Source organism: Oncorhynchus masou, chromosome 30 (genome assembly GCF_036934945.1).
Source record: "Oncorhynchus masou masou isolate Uvic2021 chromosome 30, UVic_Omas_1.1, whole genome shotgun sequence".
NCBI classification, from domain to species: domain Eukaryota; kingdom Metazoa; phylum Chordata; class Actinopteri; order Salmoniformes; family Salmonidae; genus Oncorhynchus; species Oncorhynchus masou.
In genome coordinates, this window is record NC_088241.1 from 56,007,778 (window position 1) to 56,029,098 (window position 21,321).

A 21,321-nucleotide genomic window follows, 5' to 3' on the forward strand; every position below is an offset into this window, starting at 1 on the left:
ATGGCCAAGACCAAAGAGCTGTCAAAGGACACCAGAAACAAAATTGTAGACCTGCACCAGGCTGGGAAGACTGAATCTGCAAAAGGTAAGCAGCTTGGTTTGAAGAAATCAACTGTGGGAGCAATTATTAGGAAATGGAAGACATACAAGACCACTGATAATCTCCCTCGATCTGGGGCTCCACGCAAGATCTCACCCCGTGGGGTCAAAATGATCACAAGAACGGTGAGCAAAAATCCCAGAACCACACGGGGGGACCTAGTGAATGACCTGCAGAGAGCTGGTGACCAAAGTAACAAATCCTACCATCAGTAACACACTACGCCACCAGGGACTCAAATCCTGCAGTGCCAGACGTGTCCCCCTGCTTAAGCCAGTACATGTCCAGGCCTGTCTGAAGTTTGCTAGAGAGCATTTGGATGATCCAGAAGAAGATTGGGCGAATGTCATATGGTCAGATGAAACCAAAATAGAACTTTTTGGTAAAAACTCAACTTGTCGTGTTTGGTGGACAAAGAATGCTGAGTTGCATCCAAAGAACACCATATCTACTGTGAAGCATGGGGGTGGAAACATCATGCTTTGGGGCTGTTTTTCTGCAAAGGGACCAGGACGACTGATCCGTGTAAAGGAAAGAATGAATGGGGCCATGTATCATGAGATTTTGAGTGAAAACCTCCTTCCATCAGCAAGGGCATTGAAGATGAAACGTGGCTGGGTCTTTCAGCATGACAATGATCCCAAACACTCCGCCCGGGCAACGAAGGAGTGGCTTCATAAGAAGCATTTCAAGGTCCTGGAGTGGCTCCAGATCTCAACCCCATAGAAAATCTTTGGAGGGAGTTGAAAGTCTGTGTTGCCCAGCAACAGCCCCAAAACATCACGATCTGCATTGAGGAATGGGTGAAAATACCAGCAACAGTGTGTGAAAACCTTGTGAAGACTTACAGAAAACGTTTGACCTCTGTCATTGCCAACAAAGGCTATATAACAAAGTATTGAGATAAATGTTTGTTATTGACCAAATACTTATTTTCCACCATAATTTGCAAATAAATTCATTAAAAATCCTACAATGTGATTTTCTTGATTTTTTTTCTCAGTTTGTCTGTCATAGTTGATGTGTACCTATGATGAAAATTACAGGCCTCTCTCATCTTTTTAAGTGGGAGAACTTGCACAATTGGTGGCTGACTAAATACTTTTTTGCCCCACTGTATACTGTATAGCCATGTTATTTTCTACTCCCTATATACTGTATAGCCATGTTATTATCTACTCCCTATATACTGTATAGCCATGTTATTTTCTACTCCTTTTATATAAGGACCTCTACAACAGGTGGTGTCTGAGGAAGGCCCCAAAAATTGTCAAAGACACCTGCCACCATAGTCATAGAATGTTCTCTCTGCTACCACATGGCAAGCAGTAACTAACCCAAAGCAATAAGAGTCCTGAACAGCTAATGAATGGGCTACTCCGACACCCTTTTACACTGCTGCTACTCTCTGTTTATTATCTATGCATAGTCAAACTCTACACATTACCTCAATAACCTCGACTAACCGGTGACTCTGCACATTGTCTCTGTACCAGTACCCCCTGTTTATAGTCTCACTATTGTTATCTTACTGCTGCCCTTTAATTATTTGTTATTTTTATTTTCATTTTTATTTTTTTATTTTTTTACTTACACTTATTTTTCTTAACTTCTTAAAGCTTGTTGGTTTATGGCTTGTTGTAAGTAAGCATTTCACTGTTGTAATAGGCGCCTGAAACAAATAACATTTGATTTGAGCGAAGGTTTTAATGACGAACTTAGACTTAAGATGCTTTTGGGAAACCAGGCCCTGTTGTCTATGAAGCATGTGGCAAATAAAATGTTATTTGATCACATCCTGATTAAACTGGACCAGATCCCAGAAGACACTGAAGCCTTCCAGGGCCAGTTCTAACACACCTCTGATGTCGCCTAACCACTACTATTCCAAGGGGCCAAGAACACACAGGAATGAAAGAGGGACAGAAAATACATGTAGAAGAGGATATTAATCCGAGTTATTACATTGATTAGATTTCCAGAGAGCTAATTAAAGGATGTTAGGACACGGGCCCTGCCAAGGATCAGTGGGCGCTAATGAGAACCAATCGGCTTCAGCGCTGTAATTTCACCACTAATGAGAGTGGTTTAAATGTAAAGTTTGCAGGGAGGAAAGTGGGGGAGGAGGAATGGAGAGAGGGATGGAGAGATGAAGGAGGGGGAGGGAGCAATCACGGAGAGCTCCCATCTTATACTCTTTCTCATTAGTACCATTAACAGTCATGTTTTACAACCTCAGCAAAAAGGAGAATTCAATTATCCTAAAGGTTTTTTTTACACAATAAAAATATTTTATTATTAGTCAATTAACAGGACTGTTTAATGTCTGAAGGTCACATGGCCCCTTGTCTTGTGTTACGATAAGCGCTTCCAGGAGTAACGGGGGTTGTATATTTTAATGGATGATAAGTTATCCCTCCCCTCTCTCTCTCCCCCTCACTCTCTATCTTACTGTCACTGTCACTGTCTCTCTCTCTCTCTCTCTCTCTCTCTCGCTCTCTCCCCCTCACTCTCTATCTTACTGTCACTGTCACTGTCTCTCTCTCTCTCTCTCTCTCTCTCTCTCTCTCTCTCTCTCTCTCTCTCTCCCTCTCTCTCTCACTCTCTATCTTACTGTCACTGTCACTGTCTCTCTCTCTCTCTCTCTCTCTCTCTCTCTCTCTCTCTATCTTACTGTCACTCTCTCTCTCTCTCCCCCTCACTCTCTATCTTACTGTCACTGTCTCTCTCTCTCTCCCCCTCTCTCTCTCTCTCTTCCCCTCACTCTCTCACTCTCTATCTTCACTGTCACTGTCTCTCTCTCTCTCTCTCTCTCTCTCTCTCTCTCTCTCTCTCTCTCTCTCTCCCCCTCACTCTCTATCTTACTGTCACTGTCTCACTCTCTCTCTCTCTCTCTCTCTCTCTCTCTCTCTCTCTCTCGTTAATTCACCCGTCTCTTAGCCTAGTGGTGTGTAGGGTGAACTGAGGTGGTCTGTGAATCCCTCCCAGGCGGGATGTGATGAATCAACCACTTTCTGACGGCGTTTTGGTTAGCAGGAGGAACATAAGGACTCTGGTTACTGTTAAAGTACCTGTAGTTCTAATGTCATATTCTATTGAATTTGTTTCAGTTGTTTGTGTCTTTATGGAAACAGCGACCAAACAAACATTACAGTAGCAGTGGCAGAGATGACAGAGAGTAATGGTGTGACAATACACAATACCAGTACTACCAGGCCCTGCCACAAGTGATGCTTGATAAGAGAGAATATTTAAAGGGGAGAGAGAGAGATTGCTAGATAGAGAGAGATGGGGAGAGAGAGAGAGGGGGGAGAGAGAGGGAGAAAGAGAGAGAGGGGGGGAGAGCGAGAGAGAGAGAAAGAGAGAGAGAGAGGGAGAAAGAGAGAGAGAGGGGGAGAGCGAGAGAGCGAGAGAGAGAGAGAGAGAGAGAGAGAAAGAGAGAGGGGGGAGAGCGAGAGAGAGTGAGAGAGAGACAGAGGGAAAGAGAGAGAGAGAGAGAGAGAGAGAGAGAGAGAGAGAGAGAGAGAGAGAGAGAGAGAGCGAGAGAGAGCGAGAGAGAGAGCTAGAGAGAGAGAGACAGAGAGACAGAGACAGAAACAGATAGAGAGAGGGGGGGAGAGCGAGAGAGAGTCAGAGTGAGAGAGAGAGACAGGAGGGGGGGAGAGCGAGAGAGAGTGAGAGAGAGACAGAGGGAAAGAGAGAGAGAGAGAGAGAGAGAGAGAGAGAAGAGAGAGAGAGAGAGAGAGAGCGAGAGAGAGCGAGAGAGAGAGCTAGAGAGAGAGAGACAGAGAGACAGAGACAGAGAGAGAAACAGATAGAGAGAGGGGGAGAGCGAGAGAGCGAGAGAGACAGGAGGGAAAGAGAGAGAGAGAGACAGAGACAGAGAGAGAAACAGAGATAGAGAGACAATAATAATTGAGTGAAGCAACATTAGTGAGGTTTTTATTCATTAATCTGATGACACTTATTAGAGAATGAGTCTTCCTGATAGGTACGTCCCATTCACTTACTGATGAGGCCTATTTATTATTAGAATCAATGATAAACAACACCTCATTGTAATTAACTAATCTATCACAAGTAATGAGTTGGGTTTGAAACAAACTCTGGTAAATAGTCAAGAAGAATGAATGCCTTATAATGGATTGTTGATGATTAGACTGCTGTTAAACATTTCATGTAGAGGCAGACTTATTGTCTATTCCGTTTGTCTATGCCGTTTCAATGTTGAATTCCAGCTAACTAAGTAAGAAAATTCTAATTCTATGTCCAGTTGAACTGGATTGAAATGGAAATGAATGTGCTCTCTTGCCTCTATACAGGATAAAGTCACAATCAAGCCTGCTCTCTAGCCTCCACACCGTTCCATATCCAGTCCCACTGTCAACCCCAAAGCTGATATACTGGTCTGGCCAGAGCCTCAGTGAACGTGTCTGTCTGTCAGCTGGTTGGCTGTGATATGACACATGTGCCAGGTACCGCCAGAGAGATGTTTGTTTAACCGAGCTTAAGACCAACCATCCCACCGGCCTTATGATGCAGAAAGAGATGGCTGAAATTACCATGCGGATATAACTATGGTGATAGGCTATAAAACCATGTAATTTAACCCCCTGCCCACTCCCCTTCTAAGCCCCCTCATCAGGGCTTTCCAGTCTAGCCCCCATTAAGCCAATGTATCATCCCCTAAGACAGCCACGACGACAGATTCAGTTTACCTGTCATCTCCTTCTCACACAGACTGAAAATAGACAGTGGATGGTCTGGTCTTTGTCTTCTGGTAATGTGGCTTCCAGACATCTTGAACAATAGTCATGATGAGAGTGATCAGAGTGAACGCTGAGGTCATCTGAGCAATAACACGAGAGAGACGTGAGATGCAAAACACAAAGCAACAATAACCCAACGTAGAAATATATATATTGACACCCATTTAAGTATTGAAGCCCTAAATGTCTGACATCAAGTTTAAAAAATATGAAGGGCAACCACAAAGACTAGAGAAAAGTGAGATTTGAATTTGAAGAAACAATATTAATATGGTGGTATTGGACTATCTTGTCGGGTGTTTTGAAGCGGTTGTTGGATGTGTCACATTTCTAATGAGCTCCCTGGAGGGAGACATCCACATTTGCATTTTGGGTCCCTGCTCCTAGTAATGAAAAAGGTAGAGGGGAACATATTTCACTGGGCCTGTCAAAGCCACTGACGCCCCCTTACACAGAGCCCAGAAACTTAATCCGATCCCTCCCTCTCTTCACGGCCGGTGTCTGATATTGACAATGACAGAATTAGCAAATTGTAGTGTTTTTTTTTCAACTTTTCTCCATCCATCCAATATAATCTTGCCTTGGTATTCAAATATAAAAGTCTCCTTAAAAGTTTCTCAGAGAGGTGGCTCCTGTGCGATATAGACAGGCTAGATTTATGTAATCGGGAGCTTGTTAAGTACATTTCTCAGGCCTATTGACAGTGACGACCAGTACAGTTGGGTTGATATGACGTGTGGAGAGGGAAAGGATTCTGTTGCACCACCACACAGGAGCAATTAGAGGTCTATATTCCCAGACAGGTCAGGACTCTGTTCTATGTTGGAGGGCTGATGTGCGCTTTAGTGTCTTTATTAAGATGACATGGATGTCCGTGGATGTTACACCATCTTAGAATGACAATCACACGGTCGTCATTGAGAACGGGGGATGGCAATCAGTGAGATCATGTTCCGGGTACGAGTCCTGTGTTGACAATCCAGGGTCATCCAAGTGTGTTTTCCAAGTGAACTGGTTTTGGAAATGAGTAATTGCGAAACAAAGACGGACTGAAGTGACAGTGCTTGAGATAAGATAGAGGTATTTACCGAAGCTAGCTGGAGAGATGTAGAAATGAGACAGGAGTTTTTACACAGGGAGATGTCCTATTCAAAGATGCCACTTGGAGACAGTGTTCAGGTGGCTGCAAAAAGGAAGGGTTGTTAATTAGACACGATTCAGTTGCAGTTCGACAAGCTCTGTTTAAACACTTCATTTCCTCCCTGGCGTTACATGGATACACTCTGGCTACTGTAATTAGTTCAGTCTATTCATTAGTCGAATGAACCATTATGGTGTTAACCAAGTGTTGTGGTTAATCTATAACATGTTGCAGCCATGTAATGTTCCAGTAAAACACTGTTTTCAATAACGCTTCCTATCCCTGTAAGGAGGATTATACATCATTAAACAAAATTGAAAGGCATCTTCCCAGCTAACAACAAGCGTTCCCACAACTTTAGAGAACATTCCCTTAAGAGTCTCATTAGGTCATTATCTTCCCATGAAGTGCAAAGAATTTTCCAAGAGACCATTCCCTTCATGTCAAATAGCACGTACCCAGAATGTGGTTACCATGTTCTCAGAACTTAAGAAATTAATGTTCTAGACACATTTCATGGGAACAATGCAAGAACATTAACGTGTCCAGTTTTGTGTGGGTGAGGATAATATTCGGTCAACGTCCCTCGAAGAATACACAGGACATGATTGCCATGTTCTCACAGCATAAGATACTAATGTTATGGAGGACACGTGAAATTGAGAACTTTGCAAGAGCATTTTTGTGTCCAGTCTTCTGTGGGTTAGGAGAATATTCCATCAACATCCCACCAGACACACACAGAACATGGTTGCCATGTTCTCATAACATACGATATTAATGTTCTAGACATTTCATGGGAATGTTCCAAGAAGATTTGCGTTAAAAAAGAATAATAACTACACACACATCTTGTTGCCAAGCCAATCAAGGCCCTGATTGGTGAACCACTCACAGCTCTTTGTCTAGTGGTAAGGTTAGGCATACTCACACACGGTGCTTTTAACATACACGCAGTGTTTTCAACTTACACATTTGAAACACTTTGACAAACATGATTACATTTTGCATATGCATAGTAATTATTATTCAATGTCTTCCCTGGGGTTTGAATTCACAACCTCTTGGTTCACGGTACTCCATTTTTCCAGCTATGCCACCATGTCAGGTATCAGTTACAGTTTTTTCTACAATCGCTAGAACCAATTTCTCAATACTTAGGTCACTTTTTCAAAACTCTTCACACAGTTCTCCTAACCAACTTTCAGCTTGGCATGGCAGTTCATTTCACATCCAAAATGCACTAAAACTACCAAAACACTTCATACATGTCTCAAATCAACTCATTCTTCCATAACACTAGCAAAGGCTGTCACCCAACAAGCACACTTTGTCACTCATAAAACAATGACCTAAACAACACTAACAACAGGTAGCATTACACAATGTTTTCATTACAAAACAAGAATGACACCTCTACTGTTTAGAATTCACTGCAGTATATGTTACAGGAATGTATCAGACATGATGCAATATGCTTCAATATGTTTTATGTCATTCTTTGTCATTGCGTGATTCCAAAATCAAGAATTTGTATATACACCATCTACAGATACAGTAGCAATGCTAGTCAACCCTGTCTTCTGCATTTAGCCACAGGTTCTCATCCACATCACATCTTATGTCATCTTGGGCAATACACCTAGAAAAGAATATTTTGGCCTGGTCCATCCCTGGCAATCTTCTGCAGATATGTTCAGGCATCCAGCATTCATTGCGTCCAGGAGGGACTTTTGATCATGTGGATGGTGGTCGTAAACCTTAAATTCCTCTATGGGTTTGAGGAATGGAGAGTAAGGTGGGAGGAAAGTGACACCATCCTGGGATGGGCTGAAAACCACTCTGTGAACTTAAGTTTAACAGTTTTGAAAAGAGTATGTAAACATGTGCAAATTGGCCTGTAGGTACATAGAGTTTTGGTGGTGGTTGTGTCTGAGTGAGAAAATAATTCATTAAGATATAGTCATTGAATGCATTTTGTGTCAAAGCAATGAAAAATGATCCATAGTTTAGCCCACATGCTGTTGTGCTCACTGTGTGAAGAGTTTTGAAAAATGAAGTATTGAGAAATAGGTCCTCACGATTGTAAAAAACTGTAATCTGACTATCCTCTCATCATTGATTTTCTTCACTGATTTCAGCAACTTAAGGGCTTTCTATATAGTTGACTAATGTTGGTGGGGCATATTAACCTGTTTTAATGATTTCAGAATCAATATGATAAAAAAATATATTTTCTTCAGTGTACTTTTACCAGAGCTGATAGTTACTTTCCTGGTAAACTTACCCTATTGTTTACACCTATCAAGTTGTTTCAGATCTACACATGTGCCTAGGGAGGAGGGGTTAAGGTTTCTTCTGGACAGGGCCTAAATATACTGGCACAATAAGCACATGCCCTAGAGGTATCCCTTATTGCATGGGTCCCCAATTACATTCAGCAGTGGGACGACCTCCCCTTGAGTGGATGGTCTGGGGCTGGAACATAGTTAAACAATTTTACAGAGCAAAAATAAAATAAAATGTTATTTGTCTCATGCAACCTTACCATGAAATGCTTACTTATGAACCCTTAACCAACAATGCAGAATTGTTTAAATGTAAGTAAGAAAAATGTGCTAAATAAACTTAACTAAAAATAGTAACACAATAAAATAACAATGACGAGGCTACATACAAAGGGTACCGGTACCGAGTCAATGTGCAGTGGTATGGATTAGTCGAGGTAATTGAGGTAATATGTACATGTAGGGAGGGATAAAGTGACTATGCATAGATAATAAACAGAGAGCAGCAGCAGTGTATGTGGCGAGAATGAAGGAATGTGTGTGTGTGTGTGTGTGTGTGTGTGTGTGTGTGTGTGTGTGTGTGTGTGTGTGTGTGTGTGTGTGTGTGTGTGTGTGTGTGTGGAGTGTCAGTGTAATATACGTGAGTGTGTGGTTAGAGTCCAATGAGTGTACATTGCACCTGTGCTAGAGAGTCAGTGCAAAAAATCATAATAAATCATAATAAAATAATGGGGTCAATAGAAATAGTCCAGGTAGCCATTTGATTCACTGTTTAGCAGTCTTATGGCTTGGAGGTAGAAGCTGTTAAGGAGACTTTTAGTCCCAGACTTGGCGCTCCGGTACCACTTCCCATGCTGTAGAGAGAACAATCTATGACTTGGGTGGCTGGAGTCTTTGACCATCATTAGGACCTTCCTCTGACACCGCCTGGTATAGAGATCCCGGATGGTACACATTACCTTCTGTAGCGCCTTGCAGTTGCCATACCAAGCGGTGATGCAACCAGTCAGGATGCTTTTGATGGTACAGCTGTAGAACTGTTTGAGGATCTAAGGTCCTATGCCAAATCTTTTCAGCCTCCTGAGTGGGAATAGGTTTTGTCGTTCCCTCTTCACAACTGTGCTGGTGTGTTTGGACCATTATAGGTCAATATTGATGTGGACACCAAGGCACTTGAGGCTATCAACCCACTCCACTACAGCCCCTTTGATGTGAATGGGGCGTGCTTTGCCCTCCTTTTCCTGTAGTCTACAATCAGCTCCTTTGTCTTGCTCACGTTGAGGGAGATGTTGTTGTCCTGGCACCACCTGGTACCAAAAGCGTGCTTCTGATAAAGAGCTACAAAAGTACTTAAATAGACGTACAGTATTAGACCGAAAGATAAACTAATTTCGACAAACTTGTGAGGCTCTCCATGCTCACTAGTTGCTCATTCAACAAACTTTCTGCTACTTCAGTCAATTCCATTTTAACAAAAGGCTCCCATCCTAACTGTTTTACATTCCCCGAGACCAACCAGAAATGTTTTCTTGGCCAAATATTCCAAAATGTTCATAAAACAGCCACACATGCGGTCTCTCCTTTCTGCATCAAGAATAGGCTGCGCTTCAATTGCTTGGTCGGTGCAGTGGACTGCAGGGGGTAGTTCTGCCAGAGCATACCACACCGGAGCGCCACTTCTAGCAATGGTGCTCGTTTAAAAGCTGAATCAATGTCTTGGAAGATCACATAATGATTTAATAGTATTCTACATAACATAGCCACATATAATAGTTACTGTTAAAAAATAAAAACATCACCTAATTTTAGGATAGTTAGCTGAATAGTCCCCAAAAATTGTCATGCGGCCAAAACTCAACAGCGCGGGCACACTAGGAAGATTCATGTAAGTTATATTGTGCCGTGAATGTTCCGCAAAATCATCCTGTTGACTCGCATTTGGATATCTTAAATGTGGTCATCCTACATACACCATCCCCCTGGTCTTACCAGAGGCTGCTGTCCTGTGCAGCCCATGCACTCAAAACCCAGCTAACTGTATATGATCCATGTCCTTGTTCAGCCACGTCTCGGTGAAACGTAGGATATTACAGGTTTTAATGTCCCATCTGAACGGAGCTCATCCAGTTTATTTTCCAGTGATTGATTGCAGGTTCTCCAGACGTTAAAAACAGATTATCCCAAACAGACACAGTATTTGACAACAACTAAATCAACCCAAACCTTGATAACATCACATATAACTCTCTATCTAAATGCGGGAATACTTGGAAACAGATTTCCTCAATTAAAATCACTTTGAGATAATTTTCCTGGTAAATTTACAGTCTATTATTTAGATTTTAGATTTTTTTTGGGGGGGGGGGGTCTCAAAAAAACATGGGGGACAAAATGAAATCAACCATTGGGAAACCCTGGCTTATTTGGACAAGGGTTGGGGTGTTGGTGCTGGTAGCCTGGGTTTGAGACCCACTAGGGGAGTCACCGTACTTTCACATTCTTAGCAATATATGTTAATGCCATTATTTGGCAAATGTTACAACACCCTTATCTGATCTAATTAAGATTCGTTTCTCAACGAAAGATGGAAACCCGTAGGATTACCCCTTGAGCATGAATTACGACCACATTCACTACTTCTCATAAATGATCAGTATATAATCATTCTTATAGCTGAGCATCTCTCCATCGTCTTCTTGAAATCCACACTACATACCATGTATATCATTCATTTAAAGGTTCAAAGATGGATGCAGCAACTGCAGATTGTTCCTTTAACGTATTGTGATTTCTGTGATGTGTCCCAAGTGATTCTGTTGCAGTTTGGAGATGGAACCCTGTGTTGTGTATGGTTTTGCTTTAAATGGTATGTACAGAAATGCTACTGTAAATACACACATTTTTGATATTCTGAGAATATGGCAACCATGTTGTGGGTATGTTTCTACCAGAACCAACACTACCACCAGGACCATGTTTCTACCAGAACCAACACTACCACCAGGACCATGTTTCTACCAGAACCAACACTACCACCAGGACCATGTTTCTACCAGAACCAACACTACCACCAGGACCATGTTTCTACCAGAACCAACACTACCACCAGGACCATGTTTCTACCAGAACCAACACTACCACCAGGACCATGTTTCTACCAGAACCAACACTACCACCAGGACCATGTTTCTACCAGAACCAACACTACCACCAGGACCATGTTTCTACCAGAACCAACACTACCACCAGGACCATGTTTCTACCAGAACCAACACTACCACCAGGACCATGTTTCTATCAGAACCAACACTACCACCAGGACCATGTTTCTATCAGAACCAACACTACCACCAGGACCATGTTTCTATCAGAACCAACACTACCACCAGGACCATGTTTCTACCAGAACCAACACTACCACCAGGACCATGTTTCTATCAGAACCAACACTACCACCAGGACCATGTTTCTATCAGAACCAACACTACCACCAGGACCATGTTTCTACCAGAACCAACACTACCACCAGGACCATGTTTCTATCAGAACCAACACTACCACCAGGACCATGTTTCTACCAGAACCAACACTACCACCAGGACCATGTTTCTACCAGAACCAACACTACCACCAGGACCATGTTTCTACCAGAACCAACACTACCACCAGGACCATGTTTCTACCAGAACCAACACTACCACCAGGACCATGTTTCTACCAGAACCAACACTACCACCAGGACCATGTTTCTACCAGAACCAACACTACTACCAGGACCATGTTTCAACCAGAACCAACACTACTACCAGGACCATGTTTCAACCAGAACCAACACTACCACCAGGACCATGTTTCTACCAGAACCAACACAACCACCAGGACCATGTTTCAACCAGAACCAACACTACCACCAGGACCAGGTTTCTACCAGAACGAACACTACCACCAGGACCATGTTTCAACCAGAACCAACACTACCACCAGGACCATGTTTCTATCAGAACCAACACTACCACCAGGACCATGTTTCTATCAGAACCAACACTACCACCAGGACCATGTTTCTACCAGAACCAACACTACCACCAGGACCATGTTTCTACCACCAGGACCATGTTTCTACCACCAGGACCATGTTTCAACCAGAACCAACACTGCCACCAGGACCATGTTTCAACCAGAACCAACACTACCACCAGGGACCATGTTTCTATCAGAACCAACACTACCACCAGGACCATGTTTCAACCAGAACCAACACTACCATCTGGACCATGTTTCTACCAGAACCAACACTACCACCAGGACCATGTTTCTACCACCAGGACCATGTTTCTATCAGAACCAACACTTCCACCTGGACCATGTTTCTACCAGAACCAACACTACCATCTGGACCATGTTTTGGCAACAAATGAGGAATGTTTCAGATTGAAAGGCAATGATGAGAGCTGATGTGATTCATTATCAGAGACACGTTTGTTCTACTTGGTATTTGTGTTGTGGACGGTATGGAGAGGGATGCTCAGCTATCTAGAATTCCTCTGATTCTCATATTTCAACGAGAAACTCATTTTAATTAGATCAGATCGGTTTCTCATAGCTGTTGCCAGATAATGACATTAACATATATTGCTAAGTATGTGAGAGTAGGATGACTCCACTAGCATGTCTTAAACCCAGAATATCAGCACCAATGACAAACACCCTAACCACTGTCCGTATAAGGGATAACTGTAGAGCTTGTGCTTATTGGGCCAGTGTAGTTAGCCATGTACAGAATAAACCCTAACCCCTCCTCCCTCGGCACCTGTGGAGATCTGAAACAACTTGATAGGTATAAACAATAGCACTTTGAAGTAACTATCAGCTCTGGTAAAAATGTTTTTTGATCATAGTGATTCAGGAGTATCATTAAAACCGGTTAACATGCCATACCAACATTACACAACTATACAGAAAGCCCTTCAATTGTTGAAATAATGAAATCAGAACAACGATGAGAAAAGAGTCAAATGTATTGATGACTGATACAGACATAGTGGCATAGCAGGAATATCTAAATGTCTTGACCCAAGAGGCTGTGAGTTCAAATCCCAGATGAGGCCATACTTATTACTGCATACATGAACAAGCAGTCAAATATGTCCAGTGTATTTAAAACACTGTGTGTTAAAAGCACTGTGTGTGAGTATTCCTGACCTTTTCAATACACAAAAAGAGCTGTGAATGGATTAGCGGTTAACCAATCAGGGCCTTGATGGGCTTGGTGAAAGCAAAAAATGAAATTTATCCCTGTTTCTATGGGACCATCAGGTGACAACTAATACACAGAAATGTTCTTGCAACGGTTCCATGAAACAGGTTTAGAACGTTAATATCTTACATTCTGAGAACATGGCAACCATGTTCTGTGTGTGTGAATGATGGAATATTCTCCTAACCCTCAGAAAACTGGGCACAGGAATGTTCTTGCAACGGTTCCATGAAACTTGTCCAGAACATTAATGTGGTATATTCTGAGAACATTATAACCATGTTCTAGATAAGTTCTGTTTGACATTAAGGGAATGTCCTTCTAACTTTAACACCACAACATTCTAAAAAGGTTCTCAGAAGGTTTTTGCTGACATAGACAGAATGTTCACCTAACTAATGGAAAACTGGACACTCAACATTATGGGAACATTATGGGTAACATTACAAACATGTTCTCTCTCACTAGAATTGTTATCTGGGTTTCAACAAACATTACTCAGCAATATTGACTGCATGCCCAGCTCAGTTTCAATGTGTGTTTAAAGGTTACTTACTAGACACTCTCATTGTGTGGATAAAGGTTACTTACTGTACACTCTCAATGTGTGTTTAAAGGTTACTTACTGTACACTCTCAATGTGTGGATAAAGGTTACTTACTTTACACTCTCAATGTGTGGATACAGGTTACTTACTGTACACTGTCAATGTGTGAATAAAGGTTACTTACTGTACACTCTCAATGCGTGGATAAAGGTTACTTACAGTACACTGTCAATGTGTGGATAAAGGTTACTTACTGTACACTCTCAATGTGTGGATAAAGGTTACTTACTGTACACTCTCAATGTGTGTATAAAGGTTTACTGTACACTCTCAATGTGTGGATAAAGGTTACTTACTGTACACTCTCATTGTGTGGATAAAGGTTACTTACTGTACACTCTCAATGTGTCTTTAAAGGTTACTTACTGTACACTCTCAATGTGTGGATAAAGGTTACTTACTAGACACTCTCATTGTGTGGATAAAGGTTACTTACTGTACACTCTCAATGTGTGGATAAAGGTTACTTACTGTACTCTCTCAACTACACTCAATGTGTGGATAAAGGTTACTTACTGTACACTCTCAATGTGTGGATAAAGGTTATTTACTGTACACTCTCAATGTGTGGATAAAGGTTACTTACTGTACACTCTTAATGTGTGGATAAAGGTTACTTACTGTACACTGTCAATGTGTGGATAAAGGTTACTTACTGTACACTCTCAATGTGTGGATAAAGGTTACTTACTGTACACTCTCAATGTGTGGATAAAGGTTACTTACTGTACACTCTCAATGTGTGGATAAAGGTTACTTACTGTACACTCTCAAGGCGTGGATAAAGGTTACTTACTGTACACTGTCAATGTGTGGATAAAGGTTACTTACTGTACACTCTCAATGTGTGGATAAAGTTACTTACTGTACACTCTCAATGTATGTTTAAAGGTTACTTACTGTACACTCTCAAGGTGTGGATAAAAGTTACTTACTGTACACTCTCAATGTGTGGATAAAGCTTACTTACTGTACACTCTCAAGGTGTGGATAAAGGTTACTTACTGTACACTCTCAATGTGTGGATAAAGCTTACTTACTGTACACTCTCAAGGTGTGGATAAAGAGAGTTTAAAAACAAACAATACAAAAACACATTTGACTCGACATATGTCTTTAGGTTCACAAAACCCTACACACAAGCACGCGCACATGCTCGTACGCATGCAAACACACACACACACACACACACACACACACACACACACACACACACACACACACACACACACACACACACACACACACACACACACACACACACACACACACACAGCTAACGTTCAGCCTGCTTGTCAGATAAAATGTCATGCTTTGGTGGGGCTGAGGAGATGAGCCGGTGGGGTGACAGACGAGGAGTGGTAAACAAGGTGGCCCCTTGCCTCCCAGCTGTGAAGGTGACTCGGGGAGGCTACATGAACAAAACTTTAATCACAGGATATTTACTGGCTCAGATCTAATCAATGATGGCCGGATCACAGGCTACATCATACACGGCCCAAGGAATTTACACAGCAGAGTTAACCTGTCACAGACCACTGTCCCCTCTCTGTTACCGCCCACAAACACAGGACAGAGAGCACAGCCAGGGATATCTACTGCTTACCGCAGGCCGAGCCTGACAGGGAAAACAACACATTATAACTGTCTGTTTTATTTGCTCTGAAACAGTATTATTAGCGGCAGTCAGATGGTCAACACACATCCACTGATCTAAAACCTTATGGCAGAAAGGAGAAACACCCATTTATCTCTAGGTGGTTGAGGTAATGGGAAACATGGTGCGCGGGTGGTGTTTTCTCACAAAGTGAACTTCTGCCAAATAGGGTACAGTGGCTTAATGCTCTTCCCACGGCACTGTAATAGTTCATTCCAGAGGGGATGGAATAATCAAAGGACTAATCCAAGATTACAAGGGAGAGGGGGCATTATACAATGTTGACCTCTGAAGGTTTACAACATGGTCATCATGATCGGTTTTTCACACTCATGAGGACGGTTGTATTTTACAGAGCACAGTTGGGAAGAAGGGGACTGAAGGGCTGTGGCTGCTAGCTGGGAAGAAAGGGGACTGAAGGGCTGTGGCTGCTAGCTGGGAAGAAGGGGGACTGAAGGGCTGTGGCTGCTAGCTGGGAAGAAGGGGCACTGAAGGGCTGTGGCTGCTAGCTGGGAAGAAAGGGGACTGAAGGGCTGTGGCTGCTAGCTGGGAAGAAAGGGGACTGAAGGGCTGTGGCTGCTAGCTGTGAAGAAGGGGCACTGAAGGGCTGTGGCTGCTAGCTGGGAAGAAGGGCTGACTGAAGGGACTGAAGGGTGGCTGCTAGCTGGGAAGAAGGGGGACTGAAGGGCTGTGGCTGCTAGCTGGGAAGAAGGGGGACTGAAGGGCTGTGGCTGCTAGCTGGGAAGAAGGGGGACTGAAGGGCTGTGGCTGCTAGCTGGGAAGAAGGGGGACTGAAGGGCTGTGGCTGCTAGCTGGGAAGAAGGGGGACTGAAGGGCTGTGGCTGCTAGCTGGGAAGAAGGGGGACTGAAGGGCTGTGGCTGCTAGCTGGGAAGAAGGGGGACTGAAGGGCTGTGGCTGCTAGCTGGGAAGAAGGGGGACTGAAGGGCTGTGGCTGCTAGCTGGGAAGAAGGGGACTGAAGGGCTGTGGCTGCTAGCTGGGAAGAAGGGGACTGAAGGGCTGTGGCTGCTAGCTGGGAAGAAGGGGGACTGAAGGGCTGTAGCTGCTAGCTGGGAAGAAGGAGGACTGAAGGGCTGTGGCTGCTAGCTGGGAAGAAGGGGGACTGAAGGGCTGTGGCAGCTAGCTGGGAAGAAGGGGGACTGGAGGGCTGGGAGCTGGGAAGAAGGGGGACTGAAGGGCTGTGGCTGCTAGCTGGGAAGAAGGGGGACTGAAGGGCTGTGGCTGCTAGCTGGGAAGAAGGAGGACTGAAGGGCTGTGGCTGCTAGCTGGGAAGAAGGGGGACTGAAGGGCTGTGGCTGCTAGCTGGGAAGAAGGGGGACTGAAGGGCTGTGGCTGCTAGCTGGGAAGAAGGGGGACTGGAGGGCTGTGGCTGCTAGCTGGGAAGAAGGGGGACTGAAGGGCTGTGGCTGCTAGCTGGGAAGAAGGGGGACTGAAGGGCTGTGGCTGCTAGCTGGGAAGAAGGGGGACTGAAGGGCTGTAGCCGCTAGCTGGGAAGAAGGGGGACTGAAGGGCTGTGGCTGCTAGCTGGGAAGAAGGGGGACTGGAGGGCTGGTGGCAGCTGATATGACGGTAGCCTTTTTTAATAGTTTATATAACAGTTTATATTTCAGGTAATTGATATTGGGGATAAATGGAATCTGTATAGGCCTAGGAACATTTTTAGACAAAAATACCTTTTGTACTGAATGTTATCTGATCTTTCCAAACTTAACCTTTTGTCCGGCTTGTTGAATGTCTCATCGTGTCAGCAGAAGTGTTTCATCCAGAACCAGACAGAGGAACGTTTGTAGTGTAGCCATGTTTGTCAGGGGGTCTGGTTAAAGTGTGCCATTCTCCTTTGTCTCTCCCCCAAAATGTCACTCCACAGGGAGTCCTCTGGTTCACACAGGTTTGAAGAGATGGAACGCAAAACACTACACACACTGACATTCACAGACAGAGATACAGAAACAGCTAGGGCAGTGACAATGGTGGTTTGACCAGGGTGACTTGATGTTAATCAGACCTGGTTGGAGACAAAAAACCACAGAATAATAGTTAGTTATCACTTCCCCTGCTGGGATGAATACAAAGACACTCAGAAATAATTGACCCTCTTGTCTCCTCTACTATAAACAGTGTCAGTGGACAAATACATCTCTGGGCGTTTACAGTACATCTCTCTGACAGGCTCTGTGTCGTAAGAGGGGGGGGGCTGGATAAATTGTTAGTAAATTAGACTAGCATTTTTGTCATTCTTCCAGATTTTCCTCAGAGTGACTAGCCACATTAGGCGCAGAAGAATCATTTCCATGTCACATCCCTTTAGGCTAACCCCTTGCTGACAATCGCCAAGACTTCAACGTCTTCACTTTCAAAAAAATCACATTTGCCTTTTTAATGGAGTCTCTCCTCCCTCTGCCAAGAATTCACAATCTATGTTTCTCCCATTGTGTGGTCCCCTGAAGTTGGGCCCTGGCAGAGACAATGAGGAAGTGACTTCATGGAGTGTGTCAATACTTACATCACCCCTCTGGCCTTCGCTCAGTTCCTCCTGGCGCTGTTAACACTGCAGCGCAGTCATAGAGGCAGGTCTAGATGACACCCTTTTCGTCTGGCAACACGCCATCCAATGTAAAGACTACTACTCTCTATACTGTTCTGCTGTATTCACAGAGACAGAGACACATGGAGGGACTAAAGGGCCAGCAGAGTGAGATGGGGAGTGGATTGGAAGGCCCATTCAAGTTTGAGTGTGACTGTACATTGATTTGTCAAACTTGACAGAAAGAGATTGTCCCATACTGTAGGTCATACAACTACACTGATGCAACATTTTACAATGTTATGAATCCTATGCATGTTCTGGGCCTAAAGATTTGGAAGCATTTAGGATATTTAGGCCATTTAATAATCCTGTCATGATCCAGGAGCAGCCCTGGACCTAGTATGATGTTCTTCCTCTTTCAGGGTGCACAGCCATGTGCACAGCCATCAGTCATCATGGGTAAAATGTTCAAACAGACTCAGCCTTTGACTTCTTTACAAGCAAGGATCAATGTAAAATTACTGGGAAACAAAGCACTTCTGCTAAATCCATGTTCTGAGGAGATTCTGTCAGGTTCTTTGCTTTTTTACAGATTTCATCGCTAAGCTGGGTGGTGTAAATGCTTTAAAACACATTGACATTGCATGGAGTGTCCTGAGACCCCAGTGGGTATAAATAATGGATCTGCAGTATGTTCAGAACAGCTGTCTAGTGGCAAGACGTTTTCTTGAAGGACAATGGCTAGGTCTCATCAGGCATTCTAACACAGAACCACAACAATGTTGAGATAATTCACCCGGCTCTCACCTCCAAGACGATTCGCTTGAATCGGAATCCTCTGTGTGTCGCTGTGATTCACAGTGAAGAAGAATAGTGAGTCGTCTGTTGCTCGACCCTTCCTGTGCCCTCCCCTGCTCACACCTCCTCATAATTCTTTCAGAGCTTGTGTATTTCTTTATGATTGCAACATCTGTTTGCTCCCAGCGGCATCTCCCTCTGTCACCCACCCTGTGTTCAATAATTCCTGTTCTGACCCCTAAGAGCCTCTGACATCACAGCAGTGACAGACTGCTGTTCAAACTTGACTGTGTAACAGAACCGCGGCAGACGGAAAGGGACAGGAACAGGTGCAGGGGACAAATTAGCTTGTTATTTTCAAAGGTAAATAAATGTTGTTGTTTGTCGAACTGAACAAAATCAGACTCCAACAAGGTTATTGTGAAGGGGTTTGCCGATAAGTTAAAAGAACAAGCTTAAAATATTCATAATCAACAACAACTCATTAAATAGAACAAGATCTCACATGAGGGTGTTAAAATGAAGACCATTTGAGGACTCTGACGCTGTGGCTTGCATTGCCGAGGCAACTGTCCACACTGCCGAGGTGATGGGAGTGATATTTTCCCTCATGCTGCCGTTGATGTCATCATCAAAGAGGGACAGGGTTCTCTAGTCTAAACATATGCTAGGCAATGACCTTTAAGGACAAGGCAGAGAGTCCATATGTTTAGGTGACCCAACGACCTTGGGACCAGCTGACTGGCACAATGTTGGAGATAGGGCCTGGCAGCCCACAATGATCCAGTGGCATCAAATCCAGGAGGTTCTCACTTTCCCCTTCAGTTCCATATTTCAGATAGAGGAGGCATGAGAGGAGAGAGTGAGAAATAGAAAGATAGAGAGGGCAGAGAGAGGGAGAGAAAGAGAGTGAGAGTGAGAGAGAGCGAGCAATAAAGACAGAGAGATAAAGACAGAGAGAGAGAGCAATAAAGACCGAGAGAGCGAGAGAGAGAGGCAGAGAGAGAGAGGCAGAGAGAGAGAGGCAGAGAGAGAGAGAGGCAGAGAGAGAGAGAGAGAGAGACAGAGAGAGAGAAAGATAGATAGAGAGAGAGAGAAAGATAGAGAGAGAGAGCTGGACAGTGAGAGAGCGGTGCTAAAGGTTGTCACAGATGTTGAATTCAGCACAAAGCGCTGCCAGAAGCCATCGCGTCAAAGCCAAGTTTGCCGAATGAACAAGAACAACTCCAGGCCCTGCCACTTTGGATCGCGCTCAAACTTCAACAGCTGTTTCTTGAGCGAATGCAGATGGAAAATAATGATAATAATGCTTACTTACAGCTCCTGGTCTGAAGTAAACAAAACGTCTTGACCACACCCAGTAAATAGACCATCTCTGTATCACAGCAGCAGCAGCAGCAGCAACAAAGAGGCAGATGTCTACAGCCAGACAGTGATGGGCATAATGTACCCTCTGGAGGGTGAGAGTATTATCATCACAGGATTTAGACTGCAAGGACACTATTTCAATTCAAATATGTGATAACTGTTTCAAAATCTACATGACCAAGAATGTGGTATTCAACCCTATCTATCTGTCTTTTATCCTTCTGGAACGCATTTATATATTCCTAATTTTATCTGTTTACTGACTCAGTCAGTGTATAGATAGCCATGAAGAAGGAAGGCCAATGTCATGTTACTACAATACATCATTATCTATCTAACTGTCTATCCCTGTTGCTTCAACAGCTTTTCTCCTCAAATCAACACTTGTCCGATCTGGCATCTCAAATCCTTAACATTTTGACTGGCTCCCAGCACCCTCAGTCAGAGAATGTCTTTGTGCCAAGCCTGCAGCCTGTGGTGGTTTCCTTGGTGACAGATGAGCGTGGTGACATGTGTGTGTGGTAAGACTGGCCCCAGAGTGGTGTGTGTGTGTGTGTGTGTGTGTGTGTGTGTGTGTGTGTGTGTGTGTGTGTGTGTGTGTGTGTGTGTGTGTGTGTGTGTGTGTGTGTGTGTGCATGTGTGTGTGTGTGTGTGTGCGTGCGCGTGTGCGTGTGTCTGTGTGTATGGGGCCCTGCAGTGGTGAGTGTGTGGTGACAGGAGGGGCCTTGTAAGCTGTGAACTGCATTCGGGACATAGATCCCAGGCTATGGACGCAGGCAAACAGCAAAC

At 43.8% G+C, this 21,321-nt stretch overlaps 1 long non-coding RNA gene across 1 annotated transcript in view; it reads right to left on the bottom strand.

The window, feature by feature from the left end:
- Nucleotides 1-5,964: 5,964 nt before the first annotated feature.
- Nucleotides 5,965-21,321, bottom strand: part of LOC135523200 (uncharacterized) — a 50,129-nt gene continuing 34,772 nt past the window's right edge. Inside the window, exons 6-8 of the long non-coding RNA XR_010452796.1 lie at nt 19,174-19,214; nt 17,513-17,844; nt 5,965-6,052 (exon numbers count right to left, since the gene is read on the bottom strand). This is a non-coding gene — a long non-coding RNA (uncharacterized LOC135523200). The remainder of the gene's footprint in view (nt 6,053-17,512; nt 17,845-19,173; nt 19,215-21,321) is intronic.